The sequence below is a fragment of the Zonotrichia albicollis genome, chromosome 9, assembly GCF_047830755.1.
Source record: "Zonotrichia albicollis isolate bZonAlb1 chromosome 9, bZonAlb1.hap1, whole genome shotgun sequence".
Taxonomy (NCBI): domain Eukaryota; kingdom Metazoa; phylum Chordata; class Aves; order Passeriformes; family Passerellidae; genus Zonotrichia; species Zonotrichia albicollis.
The window spans coordinates 42,080,177-42,099,847 of NC_133827.1; the positions used below are offsets into that span (position 1 = coordinate 42,080,177).

Below are 19,671 nucleotides of genomic sequence, written 5' to 3' on the forward strand. Positions count from 1 at the left end.
AGGAAACATTTAGGGGATTGATTTTAACTTCAGTCTCACCCCTCAGTTGGTATTGATCTGCAGTATGGCTTTGTACAAGTTATTTTTCATTCTTTGATCTTCATTTTTTTCTCTCTCATCTATCATCTGCCTTATCTGCAGATACAGAGAACTGTTGAGGACTCCACTTACCATTCTTTTGTGTGTTGAGTACTGAGACCTAAATTTTAGTCAGGCCATGCGATACTGTCTTAGCAATAGTAACATACTGGCATAGTAATGAGCAAGTGACAAGCAGTTTATTTTTCCCTAGGGTCTTTTCAAATCTGAGGAGAAATTTAGGAGTTACTAAAAACTGGATATTCTAAGAGAGCACTCTGTTTCTGATGACCCATATCAAATCCTGCATTACCATTATAAATATTAAAATAAACAGTAGTATAGAAATTCCTTACTGTAAACTGTACATTTTCCTTTTTATGAAACTCGTGGTTCTAGACAGTAAGACATTGACTCAAATTATTATTGTTTTAAAGATTCCTCTAAAGTAGCCCAAATAGTCTCAATCCCAACTGAGATGCAATTGTAATTTGAATTTCAAGTTCTTTTGAATTTCAAGCTGTAAGACACAAGACCTAGAAGACAAATACCAGGTTACAGACTGCTGGAGGGAAGAAGGGCACAGAAAATGGCAAATCAGTTATTTGAATGTCTAAGTGGGATTTTTGCATTTATAAAGGCCACTAACTATCCAGAGAACCATGAATAGTACTGCAGTATTTAGCTTCAGGCTCCTAAAGTTTCATGTGACAGAGAGCACAGAATTTTCCTCTCCCCTGACTCTAAAAAAAATTGCTCTTTTTGTCTTTGTAGTGTTCATAGTCTTCTACATGGGAAATAATAAGCACTAAATCCAACAACTAATGAAAAACACCCAAAGAAATGACAAGTGAGAAAGATGGACACTGTTTCACACATTGAAAATCATTGAAAGGGCAAGTAGAAATGAATAGGTGTTATGAAATACCATCAGCAGTTTTTGCCTGATCCTGACCCCTTCCAAGTCAGTGGCAAAACCCATCAAATGTCAGTGGCAGGTGTGTCTTTCTTTACTGAGAGATGTTAAAATCTAGAATGTACATTTGTACAGATCAACAGACAGGCCTTTAGCATATTAATCTCTTCTTCATGATGGGCACCTTTACTTTTTCAGAAGATCTTGTGCTGCACACAGCTGTGGTGTTTGAATCCTCTAGTCAGAATGATGGGTCAAACACCGCTGTTCTGTAAATTATTCTGTAAATAACTGAGGGAAACGACAGCATTCTGTGGAGACTGCCGTTCCAATGGGGCGCCTGAGGTGGTCTCTTGGTGGATGGGTGGCTGCCAATACCTCCTGGGCTGAATAAGCCCCTGTGTGGATTTCATCTGTGGGATTTGGCTGCTCTTATTTACCACAGTTGTTCTCAGCCTTGCTGTCTGCTGCATTTTGAACCATTTGTGGTTTAGAGGCAGAGGGAAGAGAAGTATGGACAAAATCTGAGCTGCAAATCCAGTTTGGGATTGTAGTTTGGGATTGTTCTTGATGCTAAAAAAGAACTGTGGATTTGGAAGTCATCATAAGGCAACTACCATGTTTTGGCACTAATGATGAATTACTGCTGCAAGGCTTTTAGGGAAGGCACAGAGCAGACCTGGGTTTGGGCCACAGTTTTAAAGCCAGGAAATCAATCCTGGCTTTAGGATAAATAAGTTACATTGGTCTGTCTTTTTCTCAGTTTGAATGTGAAACAGTTTGTAAATTGTTGCTGTTTAGCTAATACACTGGAATGCAGTGAAATTTAAAGACATTGCATGTTTCTTCAATTTGATGTATAAATAGATTACAGCATTTTCAGCATTCCAGTCTTATGATCAAGTGGAATCCAGATCAGGTTTCATTTAACCTAGTAAAGAGAGAAATGTGAACGGTTTCAGAGAGCTCATGTGGCGTTCAGCAGCATACTCTCTCATTTATTTCAAACTCATATTAAGTAAAGTGTGATATCAATACTGGAGAAAATCCACATCTCTTTGATAGACTTGGTGTGTCTGAAATATTTCTGTTTGGCATGGTTTTATTTTAATGGACTTTTCAATAATTCATGGCTGGATTTCCTAGAATCTAGGTTGCTCATTTTCTTGAAAACTTCAGCTTTGAACAGTAAGTAATCACTTTGCTTTGTATATAAACGATTCTTCAGACTTTTCACCAGCTTTATCAATTACATCTCAGTGTTAAAAGCATGAATAATGACAGGGCATTTGTTTTTAATATGTTGTCTACGCAAAAAAGGGAACATAGACAAACTTCAGAGAGCTTGTCAGATATTTTAAATAAGTACTATGTGGCACAATTTGATCTGTAGTTATAAATCCATTTTCAGGACTGAGTTCCTAGAGGACTTATGTAATGCTTGTCTACAGAGTGGACATTAAAGCCATTGCAACTCCATAATAATGATGTTTCGATGGCCTATTTAAATGGAGCTCCCAGGGAGTCCTGGTTGTTTGGAGGGGTGGTGTCTGTGCTAAGGAGCCACTGCCTGGGTCCGTGGGATGCTCGGGTTCCAGGGGCAATGTGTGCCTGCACCCCTCACATTTCACTTCCAGAAGTGCAATGCCCTCTTTCCCCTTTTCCTGCTAAGCAGGAATTCAAAAGCAGAGATCAGAGCTGGATAAATAAAGGTGTGGGGAAACATGTACATATTTAAGTTCTGAGCAATTTTTGACAGCTCTATTGCTGCCACATCATGTAGGACATGAGACAGCAGTCAGCCAAAACTGGTTCCCTGGCCTTTTCTGCATAAACATGCTTCAGAAAACTTACGGTCTGGACTAGCTCTAACTTTGCTACAAAAGCAGAAATGTGGGGTTTGTAGCAGATAGTGGATTGATGGATTCCCTGTCTCCACGTGGAATCTGTATGCAATATACATACCAAAAAAATACTACTTCTGTGGCTAATTCTTGCTTTTCTCATCCAACTGTACAGCTACTATCAACGTTTGTGACTGCGTCTACTGAAATACTCCTGCTGTCAGACACTAAAATGATGTGTTGAATATAAACCTAAATTCTCTTCATGTAAATCTCTGCTTTTCTGCTGTTAATTTTGTTTTAAATCTTATATGAGTAGTTCTGCTGAAATCCACTAAAAATAGAATCATCAGAAACGGAGAGCTTGCTAAGCACAATTGAAAGTGTTTGGGGTAGACAAATAACAGTTGTTTATGAGAACCTGCATTTCGTATTGTTATTATTATTTTATAATTGAGCATTTCCATTATAAACATGATTAAAAGGCATAACTTGTCCTTCATTAATGCTGAAGAAGTGATCTCAGTGTGTATCGGGTTTGCAAATTCAAACCATTTTCAGAAGTCAGGTTTTGGAGCCTGAGAAAAAAGGGAAAACAGAACATTTGGGGAAGTGAATGTTCTGACATTTGTCAGAGTAAACTGATGGAAGTGATACAAACTACTGGGTTAAATGAAAAATACCACAATAATTAAATTACACTACTAGGATTCCCAAAGTAATTACCTGTTTCATGGCAAGCCCTAACAGATTCTCCATGAGAATTTTGATGAGTGGAATTGTCCTGTAGGTGTTAAATGGTGTGGGAACTCTTTAGTAATGCATTGCAAAGAGGTGATATACTCAGCATCATCCTTTGGAGGATTATTTTCCTCAGTTGCACTATAAATAATTCCATATGGATAAAAATCAGCTCCTAAATTCTGCAAGTTAAGACTAGGAATTTTCTCTTCAGGGGCTTGTATTCTGTTAAGACATCTGAAAGTCATTAAAAACTCTCGACATGGAATTGTCTGGAAGAAGAGGAGCTGTGGTCTCTGTGGGGACTAGTCAGGACATAGAGACTCCCTCCAAAACAAGGAGAGGGGGATTGTTGGGTGTTTGTCCAACCACAGTCACACTTGCTGTAGTTTGCATGAACCTGACAGCGCCTGAAGGGAACTCGTGGAGGTTCAGGTGTTGCTCTGCAGCTGCCAGGTCAGGGTGGGGAGGGACCGGCGCAAAGTGCAGCACATACAAACCAGACACAGGAACAGCACACTGGGCTTTGGCTTTATCTCAGGGGAAACCTGGTGGTGGTGCCCGAATCAGTGGCACTGACCTGTGCCAAAGCCAGGGCAGCTGGCCAGCAGGAGCACAGACCGGCAGTGGGGTCAGGATCAGTCTGTGCCTGCGCTGCCTGTGGCACCAGGGGTGCACTGCTCACGCAACACCAAGGCTTCTCCAGCACCCAGCCATGGGCAGGGTCAGCAGTTGGGTGACATTGCCCTGTGCCATGGGCAGGGTCAGCAGTTGGGTGACATTGCCCCGTGCCATGGGCAGGGTCAGCAGCTGGGTGACATTGCCCCGTGGGTGAGGGCAGGGTCAGCAGTTGGGTGACAGTGCCCCATGCCATGGGCAGGGTCAGCAGTGAGGTGACAGTGCCTGTGGGTGAAGGCAGGGTCAGCAGTGAGGTGACATTGCCCTGTGCCAAGGGCAGGGTCAGCAGTGAAGTGACAGTGCCCTGTGCCAAGGGCAGGGTCAGCAGCAGGGTGGCAGTGCCCGTGGGTGACAGAGGTGGCACAGTGCTGCCGGGGCGGGCACACGGTGTGACAGAGCCCATGTTCTGCCGTGGGCTGTGTGCTGTGACACGTGTGGCCCGTCCCCAGCAGCCCTCCCTGTCAGCACCGATGGAACGCTGGCAGGGCTGAGCCAGTGCAAGCCAGGTGGGCGCACGGTGAGAGCTGTGTGCAGGTCTGCTGGAGGAAAGGATGGAGGCTGGGTGGACATGTGCCTGCCCTCTCCACCCGGCCGAGCGGGACTGTGGCCAGCAGCTCCTGCAGCTGTGCCCGCTCTGTGCTCCTCGGGCAGGGCTGGCACTCAGGGGCAGCCTGCCCAGCACAGGGGCTCGCCAGCCAGGCCTTTGGGACTGCACATAGAACAAGCCAGAGAACGAAAAATTCTGTGGAAGCAGGGTGCTGAAATACAGAACAGTGCAGTTTTATTCTACATAGCCCAATATCACAGTTAACCTGGGCAAATATTTCTGTGTTTATTCATGGGGTAAAAGACTTTTATAATGGTGAGTAAATACCTAGTAGGATAGATTTAGCATGTGGGAAGGCTCACAGTGAGCTTTGTAAGAACCTGAAGGTTGAGTAATACCAATGTACACACAAGCAGCAGAAAGGGGGTGGTTTTTTAAAAGTGAAATTTCTGCATGCAGGCATGCTGTTCATAGTAGCATGCCAGTACATACAGAATTTATTTGAAATTTCTCTTTTTAAGAACACAGACATATTTAAATATCTTTTCCTAGGGCATGATGCATAAGGAAATACCTGTTTTCTTCCAGTGTACTTTGCAGAACCAGACCTTAAACACCCCATTGTTAAACGAAATATGCCATCTCTTCTGTACCATGACCTGTTTCTGGAGTGCTGCTTCTGTGAAGGGTACACAGACACGTCTCAGCTTCTGTTGAAATGTAATTAACAGGTGGAATTTAGGCAAATTTTGTGGAAGTTCTCCAAGCTTTATAAATAATACCTCCTAGTTTTTTTCAGACAGTAAAACTGAAACCTAAATTGGAAATTATTCCCCTTTACTCAAAACTTCAGAGCAAGTCAGTGCCCAAATTAAAATCGAAGGTTTCTTGATCTCCTGCCTAGTCCTGTGAACACTGAGCAGTGCCCTGTGTAATCTCTCTTGAGCATATCTTGCAGTGTATGATGCACAGTGCACTACCCTGTTGTTTCTGTATCTGTGTTTTTGCAGATGAATTGGTACCATGTAGGATATGGGGTGAAAAAGTGCTTTTGAGTGTTAAATAACTAAAGGATTTTCAAGCCTGTACTTCATGGTGTTTCTCAGACAAGGGAAACAAGGTACTGCTCTGCATGTAGAAGAGGTGATGAACAGCAGAAACTTGGAAAGCTGGAGCTGAAGTTGTGCAAGGAGAAGAGAGATGCTTTCAGTTCCCTCCCACATTTCTGTTTATATCTTCCCCTATCAGAATTGCTGTCTCACTCCTGTGGCAGCAGGCAGGTGCTGGGCTCAGAGTAAGCCCTGGGAGGGTGGTGGGTGGGCTCCCGGAGCTCTGATCAGAGCTCTCCAGCACAGCCCCTGCAGGGCTGCGAGCCAGAGCCACGCTCGGGCAGGGTCTGACACCGCAGTGCCACCGAGGCCACACCAACTGAAATCAGTTTAGGTACAACTGGGTAGGCCTGCGATTTTGCTCCCAAAGACAAGCTGGGGGATGTGAAATAGAGCCAGGGACAGGAACCTGACAGGGACCTGCCTTCTGCACAAAGAACCCCAAGTGACAAGTCCATATGGCTTTTCCCTGTGGAATATGGACTGTGGATTGCTGCCTCCTATGACTCATTGACAGTTGCACACAGGTAGGATCCCTGTAACTCTGATTTCACTTTGTAAATCATGAGACTTAACACTTTTCAGACTCCTCTTGCTGAAATACTAAAATGAACCCCACAGCCTGGTAATGCCTGCTGGCCCTTGTTCCACGTGGGCACGCTCTGCTGCAGGGGTCACTGGCACGGGCCCTCTCACAGGGTGCTTCTGGTAGGATCATGACTTCAGGACAATCCCTCTTTTTTAACGTCATGTTTGTAGGGAGTAGCACATGGTACATTAAGACATTTGGAGATCTGCAAATCCAAAGCTGGGTACTGTACAGCAGCGACGTTCTGGTCAATAAGCAATCACACTAGGCAGAATGCTGGTTCACACTAACAAAAGGGTTTAATGATGAAAGTGATAGAATCTGATCCATAGCAATGTCACTGCAGGCATTAATGCTTGGTTGGACTCAGGGCTCTTCAGGAGCACAGTGAGGGAACAGAAAGGCAGAATGTGAGAGGAACTACATGGTGAAAGAATGCACTGTGAGGCCTCTTTCCTGCAGCTGCTGAAGGCTTTTTTTCTCTCATAACAGTCATTCTTAAAAAAAAACAAACTGAGAGAAGTGAAGAGTGAAGATTTATTGCTTAGTCCTTTGATGCCATGGTCTGTTGAAGCATGGAGAATGGCCATAAGAACTGGGTTTAGTGTTCTTTTGTGGTAAGTTACAAATGGCACCAAGAATGAGGAAATGTGTCTAATCCTTGCATGGACATCAATTGATTCAATGGTATCGAGTGAGTTTCTTCATCTCATTGCATCACAGTTACTCCATTTCTGAAATCAGGTCGATGACTATCAAGCATTGTTCATTGTTTGAGATCTGCAGTTATAAAATAGGAGCAGCATGGGCAGAGCCAGGATGCCCCACGTGCAGCTGTGGGGTCCTGTGGGGTCCTGCCCTGTGCTGCCCACATGGGCCATCCAATAGCCCACAGCAGTTGCCAAGTAACCTCTGGAGATTATGAAAAATCTAATAGTCAGAATTAAAAACTATGGAAAGATCCAAGCTCACCACAAGACCTCTCCCAAGGCTTCCTTATAATTCCGTGTTTGGGCAACATTTTAAATTCATCACTGACATTATTTTTATGTTGCTAATTCCCAGAGCCCTAGTCAAGTTTTATGCATCAAAAAGTATAATTGTGTTATCCAAGTAGGTCTTCAGAAACTGACTTCTATCTTTGATACCCAATAGCTGCAGTCACCTGTAGGTGTTTGGGTTTGCCATCAACATAAAAATCTATTTATGTATTCAGCACTTATCTAGATACTGAGTAGTTTACAGTGAGCAAAGGTGTTCAATATAGAGTCTGATCCTTTGGATATTGCCCAAGGAATAGCATTTAAAGTTATGCTTGACCCATGCCAATCCTGAGCAATTCCCACCCTTATGGAAATCTCTGTATGATATGACATTTGTTTTCTGTAATCCAGGATGTGCCTTTGTAACCATAACTTTTCTTTGCACACATATGTATGCCTCTAAAACTGTCTGGTTCTGTCTGACAACATAAGAAATTTTCAGAATTATATTCATTTTGGGGACATGCACTTATATCTTGGAAAAGACTGAATTTATAAGTCTTGAGGTTGTAAGGTATAGCTTTCATCCTAAATTTAATTTAGTTTTAAATCCTGTTGATAAATTCTCTGTACTAATTTCAAAGTCATAGGGCATGTTAGCTGGATGGCTAAAATTTCTAGAGAAAGGGGGTTTTGTATTTATAAGGATTACAGTAATATTCAGAGCGACCTTAGTAAGGGTTATAAAAATAATTAAAAGAGTTGAGTTTAAGAATTAATACATGACCACACAGAATAACAAGTGAGGAGAAGGAAAATGCGATTCCTCTGTTATGCTGTCCTCTCCCTGATGGCGTGGCAGGGTTGGACACCAGACTGGATCCATCACTTTAAAGAGAATACCTCCCTCACGTCCCCAGGTGAGCAGACACCAGATCTCACAGTCCCTCATAAACGCAGTCTGGTTTCCCAAGGGAACATTTATGGTTTTGGCAGTACATGCTGCGAGCCTGGCTGTTCGTGCTGTGGGAAAACAGTGTGCTTGCTCTCCTGTGCATTCTCACCTGGAGGCTGCCCGTGCCTGTTTGTTCCCTCCGTTTGCTCCCTGTCCCTTCCTGCAGAGCAGAGTGGGGGCACTGCCATGGGGATAAGATCCACTTGTTCTGTTCTCTGACCTGAAGGAATGCAAACTTGCTGACCTCATGTATCTGCTGACGTTGGCAGATGCTCTTACTCACAGCACCTTGTAATTCAGCATTATGCTTACTCCTCACCTGCTCCGTGCAGTGCTCCTGCGAGACGGCACCGCTCCATGCAGCACAAAGCAAACTCCTCAGGCAGGCTGACTGAGGGCAGAGATGGCCCAGGGAGGCCCAGAGTCCCTCATTCCCTGGGCAGGCCATGGGAAGGGACCTGGCTGCTGTGTTAGTTTGTGCAGGCAATGCCCAGAGGCTGCAGTGAGATGGGCACGGAGTCTCTAAGCCCACCACCTGAGCCCAGGTGAGCTGTGGGGAAATCCTCTGAACATTGAGACACCAGATACCTGCCTCCATGGCTGCCTCCCTGCAGGCGTGGGAGCCCCAATTCCCTTTGGAACATTCATTACTGGTGTGACTTCCCCATGGAAGTCTGCTGTCAGCAACCCTCACGAGTGTGCAAAGTGCATCCGCTGTCTTACCTGAAACTGTCTTCTCCATGCTCTGCTGCAGCTCAGGTTGGCCCCAGAGGCAAATCTGTGACATTCCAGTTGAGCATGGTTCCATGTGAAGGTGCCATGGCCCTCTGCTCCACGGGGGCAGAGAAGGGGTTTCTGAACAGGATCCGCCTCTGAGCAACGCGTGCAAGGAGCAGATTGTCCCACACAAATTGCAGTCACTGCTGAGGAAGTGAGAAGTTGGCACTCAACTCTTATCATATATGCTCCTTTTCTCCCACAAAATGGGGGGCTGGAGCACCACACTTCTGTGTCATTAGGGAATATGTCTATGCTGGGCTATGCATTATTTGGCTTTACTTTGATTTCAGAAGCTGTAGCAATATGGGTCATGATTTACATCTCTGGTAGGTTGTAGTAGCCAGAAGAAGCAAACAACTGTTCTTGTATTTGACGTTTTAAGTGCTTTTTAGCAGTGTAACTATCAAGACAAACCAACATTACTTTGAAAGCTACTGGGGAAATTCAGAAATTATAATATAGCCAGAGACAATTATAAACATGTAAAACAAACAAAGGTGGTGTTTTCTAAACATGACTCTAAGGGCTGACCACTGGCTCTCCATCATATGCACTCCAAAGAGTCCATGGATCTGTTATAAAGAGTAAATGTGTATATATAGCAAAAATTTAAAAATAGGTCACAGTTACATGCAAAACTAACACTTCTCCTTTAAGGATGACTGGCTGAGAGCCATATCTCCCCAGGAGCAGTTGCAGCTCCAGTGAGGATAGCTGTGGGAGCAGAGGGACCTGAAGTCAGGTCCAATTCTTGTTTGCTTATTCTAGCAAAGAACCTTCTTAGAACAGTAAGAAAAAGCTCTTTATTCCTGCAAAACTTGTGGCATTATCCGCTGTAACCTTCCTGAGGGTGGGGAGTCACTGCCACAACCTTTGCAGAGCTTCCCTCTGAGGAGTCATCACAAACCCCGGCACTTCTCAATGCAGAACCAAGTTACACCAACACCCTCGCTTCAAAATGCAAAGGGTTATTGCTGCAGGAATAAATCCTCTTTCTTGGAAAGAGAGGCACAGAATGGAGCAGGGAGATTGAAAGATTTGGTCTTGTTCCTGCTGCAAACGCTTGAAATGCCTAAGACTGAATTATCTAGGGAGCATGTCAAGGGCCTGACAAAACCTGGCAGTTTTAATTAATGGCCTCTGTTCAGCTGTCAGAACCCAGTGGGTCTGCTGACAAGACAGAGTGATGACAGATCAACCTCCACTGACATCCTGTGTAGATGCCTTTAAAGTAGTAAAACATACATTTAAAAATTTATACTTAGGCATGTACACAAAACTTGGAGTCTTTCACAGGTGCTTAGATTTGTATCTCAATTACAGATTCCCTTCAGTGAGGCATGCAATTTAAATCCCCAAACCAAGACAAACATGACACAAAAATGATTCATTATGGAACAATAACACATCATCATGACCATCTGTGGATAAAGAGAAGAGGGGAGTTTCACAACTGCAAATACAAAATTCACAGTTGTAAGACCTCGAGCGAGCTTGGAGCTTTTTTAATTGCCAGAGGAATCGTGGATTTTGGAATCACTACAATGACTTAACATGGCTTTGGGTGCTATTATTTTGTTTTGCAGTGACAGAGACTTCTGCAGGAGAAAAATGTGGAATCCCAGCCTAAAATCTCCCATTGCATAGGTAATGTCTTTAACCTCATATGGAGCCAGGCCTGGCCACCTGCTCAGGAACGCTGCTGAAATGCAGCAGTGAGAGCGGGTCAGCCCTTCCAGTGCCAGCAGGGATGGCTGCCTGGGCTGCCCAGCAGCAGGGAGGGCACCAGGCTGGGCATCCCCTCCCTGCTGGGCAGCTCCGGTGCCCAGGGCGCGCTCAGGGACAGCAAACACGCCTGACCCGCGCCTCAGCTGAGCACAGCCAGTGGGAAAAGCACTCCTGGCAGCAGAGACAAAGCCAGAAAGTGACAAGTGACAGAGATGGGCCTTCAGGTTAGCACTTGTGTCCATATCACCCCTGAGAGTGAGTTCATAGGCCCTCAGACAATCCGTTCTTGAGATCCTCAGTGTAAACTGGCTTTCCCTGTGCACACACCAGCCCTGTGTGAGCGCCCCTTGTGCAGCTGCTGGCAGATTTTGGAGGCTCTGAACCTATGACCAAAAATAGGTGGGTCTGGTTTCCCTAGTCATCGTGTTCAGTGTTACACATGCCACGATGATGAAGCACTGTAAATCATGAGTCTGCTTGCATACACTGATAAACCAGTCATGCAGAAGGTTCCTTGGAGTAGGAATTCAGCACAAGGCATTTCACATCTGTCAGAAATAATTCAAGGGTGTGGAATGACTAATTGGGAACTGCATGAATAATCAAGACTTCATTTTCAGCAAGACAAAGCCATGAACTTTCGTCTGGCACATCAGGAGGGAATATGTTCCCTTCATTAAGGCCCATGTTCTGGGGACTGATGCTAGCAAAAATACCGGAAGGAGGGATTTTTGTGATGATCACAGTGTCCACTTTTAAAGTGCAGCTCATAAGTCTAGCTAAAGGACAGAGCTATCGGAGAAGCAGATGATGCTGTGTAAACCTTAAAAAAAAAGGATTAAACTGAAAATAAAGAAATAAAATTTGAAGGTAGAATAAAAAAAATGGAAAATGAAATCAGCCTAAGCCAAGATTTTTAATATTCAGCAAGGACTCAGATATTTCCCTTGGCAAGTCTAGAAACCAGCCATTGGTCTGCCAACCACTACTGGTTCCCACTCATGTGGAAAATAGCAGCTGGGACTCCTTTTTTCCCTCCAGACTGCAGAACAAGCAACAATAAGAGTTGTGCTGGTCTGAGGTTTTGATTTGCTGTGCTGTGTAAGAACATCCACGAGAAAGGGGGAGATGGGACCATTTTCCATCTGGCCTGTGGCAGCTTCAGAGTGCAGGCACCCTCCAGGGTGAGGGGCTCGAGCTCGTCCCACCAGAGCTCCCCCCAGGCACTGCATCCCTGGGGACTGGAGGCTTGGCAAATGTGAGACACAGCAGGAAAAGCTTTAAAAGCTGAGCACAGGCTGGGAGAAAGCTGCTGAACTCTGGTCACAGATTATAGAACAGACAAAAGCATGTCAAACAACGGACATTGCTGGATTTCTATGTGTACTGAGGTCCAAAGATTCTCACTACAGATAAGTATTTCCAGTACATTTTTTCTTTATACAAATTGTAAAATACGTCCCAAAAGTACTGGTTAGGTGACAGGATCTGTTCTGTCAAGGACAGGGCTGGGGCTAAACCCATCATGACCACAACTTGCCAGCACTTCATATAACCTGATGCCATGTGAATCACAGGGTGAGTGGGAGCCCTGAGAGCTGAGTCCATGAACAAAGCATGTCTTGGAGCAGGGTGAGGAATGCAGAGGCGTGTGCTGCAAGGTGTGGCAGCTATGTGTGAGCTGTTAATGACCATGCTGAAGAAATCCTGGTGATGCAGAGGTGAAGGAGTCCAAGAACTGGAGGAGTCCAGAACCCATGCTGTAGGATCAGCTGAAGGATGGATCTGCATCCATAGCAGCTGCTGCAGGTTCCTGGCATGGAACTGCTGTTTAGCAGCAACACTTCTGAATCTCACACTAGCAGCAGGTTTGGGCCTGCACTAGTATTATCTTAATTTTCAAAGACTTTATCATGCTTTTCAGAGCCATCTTCTCTTTAATTTGAGACTTCACTAGACAGGGCACTCCATGGCTACTCCCACTGTTCTCTGAACCAGCCTCTCTGAAGGTGACCTCCTCCCCTTAAAGTGAGAAAAGGCAGTAAAAATAGAGTTTAATGGATGGAACTCTGGATGGAGCATGGATAAACCCAAGAAGTTTAACAGATGAAAAGTGTCTAAACCACTGATGAGCATTTGCAGAGCTGAAATGCAAAAAGCTTAAGATCTACAACTTGAAAAGCAGGGAGTGTGTCTAGTTGTGAGTCCAAACTGTGGCAGGATCTGACCCTGCCTGCTCAGCCCTGCAACTGAGGCTCTCTTTCTCCATGTTAGGGGCTTCAGCTGCAGCACAGCAGAGGGACCTGCACCATCCTGATGTGAACGCTGCTCTGCCTGCCCGCACTGGCTCGCTGCAAAGAGCAGCTCTGAATTACGGGTCGGCAACATTCACCACAATGGATTCCCCAGAAAGTCTGGTGCCATTCACCTTATTTGCTCCAAGGGTTTTCTCAGCCCCCTGGAGGGCCCACGCCACTGGGGAGGGCTCTAACACTCCTGGAACGAGTGCACCTTGCTGGGGAAGTGACCTGTGGGCATAAGTGATCTTTCCTAGCAGCTGGCAGTCGCCCCAACCAGGCTTCACCTGCATCTCCTTCAGCCACAGGAAGGATGGGGATCAGGCTGCTGGGTGTCCTGGCCCTGTGTCCAACCAGCACTAATGGCCAGGCATGCCACCAACAGACCTTCCCAGGAATTCCAGGCAGGAGACATGCCATGTCCATCTCATCTTGATTTTTGACATTTTTCCACCCTAAATTGATTTTAGATATTTTTCTACTTGGCTAGGTGATTGTTGGTTGGCTTTTTAAGTTCTTCTGTATGGCAACTGAAGATGTTTACCCTCAGGCAGGAGTTCTGTTTCCCCAAGAGCAGCAGCCTCAGCTCCTGGAAGCAGGCAGCTTCAGTGGCTGTACCGGGCACCTACTGACCTCAGGCCTTATTCTTTCAACTGTCTTGTCACTGACCTGTGTCTGCTGGTGCTGAGGGATTGAATATATGATGCCAACAGCCCTCCCCTCTGGGGAGGTGCAAAGGAAACACCAGACGTTGATTTCTAGTTGTCTCTGTTTACATTTTGTACTGGAAATTCACTGATAGACATTCAAGCACGGAATGCAGCGATTGTTTGGAAGGTGGCCAGACAATCCTGACATTCTGGGAGCAAGTTATCTTTCTGCAGTTTGTCTAGCAGAGAGGCAATGTGGTTCAATGACATTTTTCTGCCTATAACCTGAGGTGATGCTGGTTGCTTCAAGTCATAAGCAGCAAAATCTCAGGGCTGTGAAACCTTCCAAGCCAGGAGTGGCGCCTGTGTTAATACAGAAAGACACAGAGTTTGCTTCTGACCCATTTCCATGTCATAGGGCATTATAATTCTGTGCTGTTGGGTTGTGCTGAATCTAGCCATGGTTAACAGTGGGCTGAGGCAGCTGGGTGCTCACTGCGGGGCAGGGGCAGCTTGGGGCCCACCAGCAGCCTGGCCTTATCTCAGCTGTCACTGTGAACTCTTCAACCCCTGTGCTGAAGGGCTGAACACATTCAACAGCTTCACATTTGTCTTCTCTCTCACAGACTTTCTCTTCCAAAAATCCTGACTGCTAAGGGCCACAGCCAAGCTGGAAGCCCACTGTCCCCTGGGATGCCCAGGTGGGGAGGGGGCTCTCTCCACTGCCAGGGAACTCCAGGCTGGGAGCAGGTGCCCTCGGTCCCCAGGGAGCCCCAGCCAGCTGTGCAGGGCAGTGCTGGCACAGCTGGGATCAGCTGCTGCACTCAGCAGGCACTGAGCATGTTTGCCCAAGGATTAAGCAAGGTAAGCCTCTGGGCTTGTCCATCCCCATTTAGGGGGCCCAGTCCCTTTACCTTTCTCTGTGCACAGGGCATTTCAGGGCTGGTATTTAAGGCCCTGGTCCCCTCAGGAGGGCTCCTCGGGCTGGCAGGACGTGCTGAGCCCCATGCCCTGCTGCTTTGGGCAGGCACAGCTGTGGCGTCTGCTGTCTGCTCAGCTTTACTTTGAGGTATTCAAACTTAGCAGAGTGGCTTTTTTTAGATCCAAATGCATAGATCAGGTGGTCACCTGTGTCAATATGTTTATTCACAGATCCTAGCTGCTCCCAGAACCAGCCTTCTCTAAACATAACTAGGCTATTTAAGTAGTTGCTCGCAATTATCTCTTGGTTCACACAAAACACCATGAATTCCCTCACTGAGCAAAATCTCCAGGTGCCACCAGGGTGAAAAGCAACAAGGATTTTGCTGTTGAGTGCCTCAAATATTTCTAAGATCCTACTGTCCATGGATGTTTACTCCTGAAGCGCTGCCCACTGTCTCCTCTGCCATTATGTCAGTTTTCAGCCCAGCAGCTTTACCGGGCACTTTGACAGCTCTTCCCTCCTGTCAGCCTCCCTTGTCCTGGCTCACACTAATTAGGCTGGAGGTATATGCAGCAAAGCCTGATTTGGGGCTGGATGTGAATAGAAGCTTTTCAGCTTTTCTCCTTTTGCCTGCCCTAAAAGAACTGATTTCTGGGATTGCAGCAGGCCATCACTCTGTGTGTGTCTGTGTGAGAGTGGGCGAGCAGAGCCCCACACCTGGCCCCAGCAGGCGCTGAACTATCGGGTCATCTGGAACACGAGTCTCATTTTCAGCACTGCACAATTTTCTCCACACTGATGTTATCTTCGCCATCAGCTACTGGCATGCAGCAGCTCACATATGCCATTAGCAGGTGGCAGAAGACATAAATGGAATTTTCTCTCAGAACATTTCCTCCATTCTTCCTCCCAGACTGATGAAGTGCAAGTTCAAGCTAAAGGCATGCAGTGACTACAGCCCGTTCCCAAACAGGGCCATGGAGAGTTGAAGCAGGCTCCAGGAGAAACCCTCACACCTTTCAGTCTCTCTGCCCTGTTAGCTCTCAGCACACTGCCCTTAGAGCACGGGGAGTGCAGCTGTGTGCTCCTGCACTCCTGACACCCTGGTGGCCAAGGCACTTGCCCATGGGCTCAGCAACTGCTGGCAGCCTGGCTCTGCTCTGGGCCCTGGAGATGAACACAGAAATTTAAGGATCAGGCAAACAAATCGCCAGAAAAGGCATGAATCCAGGGACACAGCATGTGCACACTGTGTGGCCTCCAAAAGGAGGAGGCAGAAGCATGAGGAGCTCCAGATCATCCCACAGTTATGCTGCTGTGAGCTCCAGCTGACCTGCCTTCCAGCAGAGCCACACTCAGAGGCGCCTGGTAGCTGCTGTTGGAACCGTGTGCCCGAGTGCACTCCTGACTCACCATTCACTTTTGCATCTGCATGTCTTATAGAAGATATAAATGGCTTTTTGAAAAACCTTATCCAGGGTTCTTCTTTTATTTTTAATATGGTTTTTTTTTTGTCTCCCTCAACTGCAGCAAATCCTGCTCAAAGTTGCTCCTGAACTTGATGGAAAAGAAATATATTAAAGACCATGGCTCAGGACCCCCTTGGTCTCCAGACCTGACATGAGCATTTATTTTTTTCATCTATTTTGTTTTGTCCTGAAAGGACAATTTCATTCCAGCTTCATGAGCTCATACTGAAAAACAAGAGAACATTTCCAAAGTCACAAAATTTTGTGGAATTGCAAGTCTAATGCTTTAGATCCAAAGCTCAACTTTGGATTTTTTTCCCCACAAACAGACACTCGACCAAATGAAAAGTGCTTCAGTGCTACAAGTGCCACATTGATGCTCTTGTCTGTCTGAATGGGGGAGGGGACTGCCATTACCTTTTGTTCATGAAAATCTTTACATTCCAAGGTTATTTAAAATTATTTTCTTCCATACAAACATAGTTTCTATTGCCCAGTGTGCTCTCTCATCATACGTGGGAATGCCATTCCCTGGCTTGAAGAAGCGTTTGGGTTTTTGAATGCTGCTCCTTTCCCACGTGGGGGTGGTCTCTGCCCCCTTCCCCCTGGGCTGCTGGGGGTCAGGGCAGTGCAGAGAACACTGAACTATGGAAGCCAGGCTGCTGCGTGCACCTGGGCACAGCTGCCACTGGAAAGGTGCAGGGCAGAGGCACTTTGTTCCAACCATAGAAATAATTTCCTTAGAAAAATATTTTGCCTAAAGCCCACTGTAGATTGCAGGCCCAGATAACTCGCTTGCTTTGTCCAGGATCAGAGCTGGAACTCTGCAGAGGGGACATGGCCAGCCCTGGTGTGAGCACTGCCGGCCACACAGCCAAAGGATCTCCTGTGCCCGATGACCCAGGGCAGAAGGAAAGAAAAGGCAGTAAGGAAAACAGGGGTTGTAATAATTCTGTTGTACTGTAGGGAAAAAAAGAACTTGTCATCTGGCTAAGAAAGCAAACTCCACTAGATCCTAAATTTCCTACCTATCTCCATGGAACAGCTTCTGTCAAGTGCTGTCAATACCTCAGAGCTCTCCCATGCTCCTTTCTTTTAAAGTTCAAAGTCAAAAGGTGACTTTGAGGTGGCTGCAACTATTTGCCCTTTTCTTCCCTTGAAGCAAACAACCAGTAAAATTCCCTGGCATATTTTTCTCCTTTCTAAAGTTTCTTTCCTCAATTGCCCTCCTCCATAAAATCAGACCCCTTTTCACACATGGGTGAACCTAGAAAATCATTTAGAGTGGGAAGCACGTGAACCACTTCAGTGAACATCAGGTAATTGTATGTTAGAGGCCTTTTGAAAGGTCATCTATTTCTGGGTAACTTTTCCAGCTGCTTTCTTTGTGAACTGAAGCTCAGGGGCACGGAGTGAAGAGCAGGGTGGCTTTGCACACATCTCCAGCTCCCTGGCCCTGTGAATGGCCCAACCCGGCCTCTGTGTGATTCCTTTGATGTTTTCTTTCCAAGACGCCCATCTCCACCTGCTTGTGCCATGTTTGTATCACTCACCTGTCCTGGGAATGGCTGAGGTTTTCAAACACACTGCTCATTAGATTCCACACTTTTCTGAAAAAGGCTGACTTTTCAGAGGCATCAGGATATGAAAAGCAAGCTGAAAATCACGAGACACACAAACAGACTGACAGACGGAGCGAGCACCGCAGTGCTGGTGAACCTGCCCGTCCACGGCTGCTCCCAGTGCATTTCTCCTACAGTGAGGATTCCAGGTGGGCTCACGCTGCAGCTTCACCTTCTCAGCACCACAACTCTGGGTATTATTCCTAACAAACCAATAAACTTTGTGGTAATAAATAAGAAACTAAAACATTAATTTAAATGAACTGACAAGTGTTACGGCCACAAGATGGTAATACAATCCCAATTTCCATTCTAAACCAGACAAAAACCATCAAGCAACACTAAAGAAACTTTATGTTCTTTAGTAATGCAACTTCAACTACAGAAGTGAATAAATTTGTTTTATACTAAGAATGGAAGCACACAGAGGGACTTCTCTAGATAAAATTTCTATTTTAGCAGAGATTTAAATTTCCTAAACTGATCTTGTTTTCTGAAAAACAACCCAGAACAAAAAAAAGAACAATGACACTCAAGCTGCACATTCATTAAAGTAAAGGCTTTTTAAAAATTGCAAACCTGGCAATCGAGGCCCTGATTTGTCCTCCTGGGAATGCAAGTACAGTCAGCTCCCAGTCCCAGATTCCTAACTGCTGCTGCAGACACTGCCCAGGTTCTGCCACGGTTGCCTGTGCAGGGTTCTGTTCCTGAGGCTGCATTCCTGGGTTCTGACAGCAGCCACCACACAGCTCCAAACATGGCAGCGCTCAGGCAGACACATGTGCACAGAGGCATGTGCACAGAGGCAGGGATAGCTGAAATTTTAATTAAGGAAAGCGTAAATGACATATCCATTTGAGAAAGTGATGGTTGTGCAGTGCAAGTGCATCAGTGCCAAGCTCCAGAGCTGCAGCCAGCAGTGCCTCTGCTGCAGGAGAGCAGGAGCCCAGCTCTGCCCCATGCCTTATAATTCTTTTTACTAGTTATTGCAGTTACTGTTTGGAATGCACTTCACTGTGGAGGCAGCAAAGCCCCATGGACATTTACATGAAAGAAACATTGATGTGACTCTGTTAAAGAGGCCAAAGGGCATTTTGTGTTTTTTTAGGTTTGCCCAAGTCCTGTATATTTGTATTTCTTGACACTACGGCAGAGTATAGGAGATATTGGCAGCTGTGCCTTGGCACCAGCACTGGCCCTGGCAGTCTGTGCCAAGGTCAGGGCCAGCAGCCCCAGAGTGGCCTCACTGACCCTGCACTGACCTGCACTCCCACCGCCACACAACATTAATTCTGACTTATCCATGAAAATGAACGATTTTCCAATGGCACAATGGACTCCAATTGGTGATCTTGGCAGGCTCCAGCCAGGTGAAAGCTGACCCTGTTACAGTGCTGTGAGCACACAGAAACGCCTCAGCCGTTCTTCTGACGTGGAACGGGGCCATAAAGCAGCCCTGACCCCCTGGCACTGCCAGAAAATCCTACACTTACGTGTCTTAAACCACTCTAGGCTGAGCTTGTTGTAAGTCTCTGATCTCTGCATGTTACTCATTCCAATGCACACTCTAGGGCTAACCACAGTAGAGAGAAAAACAGCTGAGGACACAAAACACCAGAATAATTTTAAGCATTCACTATTAAAATACTGTATAAATTAAAAATGCTGTCAGCATTTACACTAAAATCAAAAGCATCCCTAGTTTTAGGCTTTGTTTTACATTTCATGCTGAGTTCAACAATAAATATTCAATCACAAGA

At 45.9% G+C, this 19,671-nt stretch overlaps 1 protein-coding gene across 5 annotated transcripts in view; it reads right to left on the reverse strand.

Moving 5' to 3' along the window:
• Positions 1 to 4,494: 4,494 nt before the first annotated feature.
• Positions 4,495 to 19,671, reverse strand: part of LOC106629950 (uncharacterized) — a 53,463-nt gene continuing 38,286 nt past the window's right edge. For 2 of the 5 annotated variants that reach the window (XR_012581703.1, XR_012581702.1), the window contains exons 7-8: positions 9,164 to 9,363; positions 4,499 to 7,282 (exon numbers count right to left, since the gene is read on the reverse strand). The gene's annotated coding sequence lies outside the window, so the exon portion shown is untranslated. Of the gene's footprint in view, positions 7,283 to 9,163; positions 9,364 to 19,671 lie in introns of all 5 variants that reach the window. The other 3 variants (XM_074547615.1, XM_074547614.1, XR_012581704.1) reach the window with 3 other exon arrangements.